The following is a 6,035-nucleotide window of genomic DNA, read 5'->3' on the forward strand; positions in this document are numbered from 1 at the left end:
GTTGTAATAAAATTAGTTTAGTGTCTACCACATAAGCATGCAAATAGAAAATTCTAGATTGTATTAGTTCACTTGTTATTTTACATATCTTGTTAGAATTTCTGTATGTATCAGAAACAGTATCATTTATATTCTAGATTTTAAAACAATAGTAGTTTTTCAAAAGCTAAAATCCAATTAAAATATTTTCAGAGATAGGCTCCTAATTCCAAAGGGAAATTGGTTTCAGCAAAATGTCTTCTTTGTATGTGGTAAGGACATTGCACTAAGGTTACAGGGCAAGTCTATTCTGTTACCTTGTTTGACACCAGCTTAAAAAGTAGGCTTCGAGGCCTGGAGAGATAGCACAGTGGCGTTTGCCTTACAGTAGCCGATCCAGGACCAAAGGTGGTTGGTTCAAATCCTGGTGATCCATATGGTCCCCCGTGCCTGCCAGGAGCTATTTCTGAGCAGACAGCCAGGAGTAACCCCTGAGCAGCACCGGGTGTGACCCAAAAACCAAAAAAAAAAAAAAAAAAAAAAAAAGGCTTCGAAAGTCTAATGCTTCAGCTTTCTGACCAGGGTAGCTTCAATAACACTACAGAAATTATTGTTTTGTAAAGCAATAAGAAAGGCATCTGATTCAAGTTTTATGAGCTACAACTCTTTCACTGGCCAATAGCATCTATCTACAAACCAAAACTGTTTTGTCGCAATTTTGCTAGCATAAGACTTATTTATTAGTAACACAGTTGCATATAGTATTGTAAATCACAATATTTCTCTTCTGGAAAAAAGGATAACTTATACTATACTCCAAATCACTGTTTTTCTATTTGTACCTCTAAATATCATAACAGGGTATTTGAATTTTTCCATACACTTTGAGTTATCCATGTTGCAAAATTAAAAATAAATTATTCTAATTAAACATCATCATTAATTCACCTACACATTCTTACAAGGGTACTGATCACAATTGATACTACTGGGCAAATATTATAGTGTGACAAATGTAAAAGATAAACTTTATTTTATGTACTAAATTAACATATGCTCCAACAAGGATTGATCTACTTGGTGCATTACAATCTTAATAATTAAACCTGTTTTCAGGGTAAAATTACAATTAAGAAAAATACCTAAAAATAATACTAGTAAGATTTTGTGTAAATTCATAAATTCAATACCAATATTTATCAGTTTTTTATTTACTGTTTTACTTCTTTTCCCCATACTTTACAACAGCTCCTAATAGATTAAATAGAAGCTTCATGGAAAGCATCCATCTGAATAGCTCATCTTGCAGTGATTATATTTCTGTTGTATAATGTTTATCTTAATTTATGTAATTATCTTAGATGAAATGTTTTCATGCTGTTTTGGGGATGTTATGAATTAATTACTTATTTAACTAATTATGATTCAATAACATGAAAACTCTCATAATTTAAACACTGCCACTATAATGCCTTGTATGCTATAAAAAGTATATGGAAAGGTGATTCTCATTAAAAAGAAAGTGAAATTCAAACTTCTTTATACATCCCTAGGAATCAGTGTAAATGTATTTGAACTCTGGTGCCCAATTCAATCTCAGTCAACTTTGACCATACCAACTATCTAACTATTCTTTTGTCATACTAAGAATTTTCTTTTTTCAGAAATGTCTGATTATGTGGGAAATTGTTGCCTAACCTTTATCTTGATGGAAATAATGGATTAAGAGATAGATCCTCTATAAAAAGTAATTAAGTTAAAACACAATCATAATTATGATATTCTCTATACCTTTATGCTTGTATCATTCAAATAAGTGGAGATAAAAACACTAATATGAATAGAGAAAAGACCATGTGAAGATACTTGAAAATATATTTATAAACATTTATAAACAGGGAAACATTTATAAACATTTATAAACAGGGAAACATCAGAATAACTTTATTCTATTGACTTCTTCATCCTCGAACATCTGAGGATTTAGAATTACATTGTATCTGACTTAAATTATTTGATATTTTATGAAGATGATATTGGAAAATAATCGTATCTAACTTCATATTTGAGTATCAAACCAAATAATATCTCCTCCGAAAGGCATTCATTAAATATTAATTAAATATAACAATAAATGTGGCATGCAATATATTTACTAATATTTTTATTATCCAGTGTTCTTTGGTGATAATATATAACTATATACACATGTATTTAATTTTGTAATAATTAAATTTCTAAGAATCTTAAGACAAGAATTTGACTACAATAAAATGGATCCCAGTGGAACTTACTTTGAGACCGTGAAAATAGAAGAACAGTGATCTGAGATGATGGGTGTGGAGGTGGCAAGGAGATTGGTCTTTGAACAGTGGTTGAGGGATAGTATCAGTTTCACACTCTGAGGTGTGACTGAAGAAGTAACATTGTATGTGTAAAATTATATAGAAACTGCTATAAACAAGAATGACTGAAAGATTTAAAATTATCTTGAGATTATCTTTCTTCAGTAAATATTTGTTGAGCAACTGCAACCTTAGAAATCAACTGTTCCCTCCTTTGCACACGATCACTTCTCCTATACGTATTTTAAAACACAAATTAAAATTACATGCTCTAAATTGATTTAGAATATCACTGAGACTGTTATTCCTGTTATTTGTTGCAAAATAATTTTATTAACACTACTTAAAACTATATACCATTTTTGAAGTATCAATGTCATTAATTTTCTACAATCCCCAAATATACATTCTTTGAAGTTATTACTTTTCTTGGTTTTAAAATATGTATATACTTCTTATATACGTACATTACATATATTACAGATACATTTATTAACTATTAATTATTAATAATATAAATACTTTATTTTAATAAATTAGTTTAATCCACCTGAAGCATTTTGCTGAAAATTTTTGACATTTTTCAGGAAGTACTTATAAACATGTATCACTTTTTGATATTTTGAGTCATATTAAGCAGTGCACAGGACATAAACTTAGTAATTACTTCTTTTTTTTTTTTTTTTTTTTTTTTTGGTTTTTTGGGCCACACCCGGTAATGCTCAGGGGTTACTCCTGGCTATGTGCTCAGAAGTTGCTCCTGGCTTGGGGGACCATATGGGACACTGGGGGATCGAACCGTGGTCCGTCCAAGGCTAGCGCAGGCAAGGCAGGCATCTTACCTTTAGCGCCACCGCCCGGCCCCAGGAATTACTTCTTGCAGTATCTGGGGACTGTGTGTGGGACAAGGGATTGAACCTAGATCGTCCCTGTACAAGTCTCTACCACTGTATTGTGGATCCTGTGATAACATGTATAGTTTAGCAATTAATGGTACTCAAATCAAAAAAGTCTGTAAGGTTATATTACAAAAATAAAAGCTTTCTTAATATATGCTACATTCTTTACTAAATTATTCTTAATCTTATTTAATAAAACCTTAGTTTTTTATTAAATGTAAGTAACTTTTGCATTATATAATAAACTTATTATTTTTAGCCACTAAATATGGAAGTTATATGCTAATTTTTTACTCATTAATTTCTCAGTGGTATACAGCAAAATTATAGCGAAGCACTGCCTATTTCTCAAAATTTTAATTCTGCTATTATAAATATTCATTTATTTCTGATTATGTCATTTTTTCATGCAACAGAGCAATAAAAATAAATGAATTCTGTGAGATTATCTACTAACATCTGGAGAGGTCTCAATGTCTGATTATTCACAACTTTTCTCATAAATCTCAGTAGTTTTTTGTCACAAAAATCACGATATTGATTTAGAGTATATAATATACTTTAAAACTTTAACAAGTGTCTTTGAAACCATGATAAAATCAGATAATAGCAAGGGATGTGTAAAAAAAGAAAGGAGAATAAAAATATGTTCTTAGGATCAGAGCATAAAGATTCAAATCTGAAGGCTATGTACTTACTGTCTTTTTCCCTTGGGAAAATAAAAATACTACTATCAATTTGTTTTAATTGTCTCTAATATAATAAATAAAACTAATATTAACATAATTTTATGACTATTCATATAATATTTTAAAACATCCATCATAATTTTGTAATAAAAATGCTATAGATGCTATGATTTAAAAATTTAAATCAAAGGCTGGAATAATAGCACAGCAGGTAGGACAATTTCCTTGAACACTGCCTACCTGGGTTATCATGTATCCCATATGGACCACCAAGCCTGCCAGAAGTGATTTCTGAGCACAGAGACAGAACATATGAGCACTGCCAATTATGGTCCCAAAACAAAAATAAATAAATAAACCCAAAAGTTTAATAGTAGTCATCCATTTCTACAGAAGCACTTTTCTCATAAATTTTTATGGCTCTCTTGGCCTTTCTGTTGATATTTTCTTTTTCTCTTTTATGTTCTATTTTTGAATGGGGAACACTTTTCTCTGCTCAAGACAGTCTTGGCTCTATGCTCAGAATAACTCCCAGCAGAGATAGCAAGATAATATGCTGTGCTAGGGTTGGAACCCACATGGATTGCATGGAAATAAAGTGACCTATCTACTGTACCTTTGCTTTAATATACTTTTTTATATTTTTTATTTTTTATTTAAGCACCATGATTACATATATAATTGTAGTTGGGTTTCAGTCATAAAAAGAACACCCCCTTTCATTAGAGCAACCTTCCCACAACAAATGCCCCCACATTTCCCTTTTTTCCTAAACCCTTCCAGCCTATATTTGAGAGAGGCATTATACTTCTCTCACTCATTAACATTGTCATGATAGTGTAGTCATCTCTCTAACTAAACTCATCATTCTCTGCTTCACATTGAGAGTCAGTCCTTCCAACCTTCATCTCTATTGTCTCTGAGTATTATGACAATAATGTCTTTTGTTTTTCTTAAAACCCATAGATGAGTGAAACTGTCCTGTGTCTATCTCTCTCCCTCTGACTTATTTTACTCAGCATAATAGATTCTATGCCCAACCATATACAGGAAATTTTGACAACTTTTTCTCTCCTGACAGCTGCATTCCATTGTGTATATGTACCACAGTTTCTTTAGCCATTCGTCTCTTGAAGGGCATCTTGGTTGTTTCCAGAGGTTGGCTATTGTAAATAGCGCTGCAATAAATATTGGTGTGAAGAAGGCATTTATGTATTGTGTTTTTGTGTTCTAAGAGTATATTTCTAGTAGTGGTATAGCAAGGTTATATAGAATCTCAATTTCCAGTTTTTTGAGAATTTTCTACATATTGTTTCCATAAAGGTTAGATGAGATTGCATTCCTAGCAGCCATAAATGAGAGTTCCTTTCTCTCCACATCCCTGCCAGTACTTATTAATCTTATTCATCTATGTGATATGTGCTAGTCACTGTGGCATGAGTTGATATCTCATTGTTGTTGTGATTTGCATCTCCTGATGATTAATAATGTGGAGCAAAGCACCATTTCATGTTCTATTGGCCATTTGTATTTTATCTTTGAGGAATTGTATGTTCATTTGTTTTCCCCATTTTTAAATTTTTTTTCTTGTTAAGTTCTGTCAGTACTTTATATATTCTCGATAGTTGAATCTCATATGATGGATATTTGGTGAATAGTTTATCTCATTCTATTGTATGTCCTAGGCACTATTTTCTTTGAGGTGCAGAAGATACTCAGCTTAATATAGTCTCATCAGTTTATCTTTGCTTCCAAATTTTTGGATAGTGCTGTTTCCTCTTTAAAGATGCCTTTAGTCTCAATATGATGGAGTGATCTATCTATGTGTTTTTCTATATATCTTAGGGTTTCAGGCCTAATATCTTTAATCCACTTGGATTTTACCTTTGTGCATGGATCTAGATGCAATTCCCGTTTTGCAAGTGGCTGACCACTTGTGCCAAACCACTTGTTGAAGAGGCTTTCCTTGCTCCATTTTAAATTTCTTGCACCTTTATCAAAAATCAATTGATTGTGTATCTGGGGCACAATCTCTGAATACTGACTTCTATTCCATTGATCTGAGGGTCTGTCTTTATTGCAATACCATGCTGTTTTAATGACTATAGCTTTGTAATACAATT

This window comes from Suncus etruscus, chromosome 11 (genome assembly GCF_024139225.1).
Source record: "Suncus etruscus isolate mSunEtr1 chromosome 11, mSunEtr1.pri.cur, whole genome shotgun sequence".
Classification (NCBI taxonomy): domain Eukaryota; kingdom Metazoa; phylum Chordata; class Mammalia; order Eulipotyphla; family Soricidae; genus Suncus; species Suncus etruscus.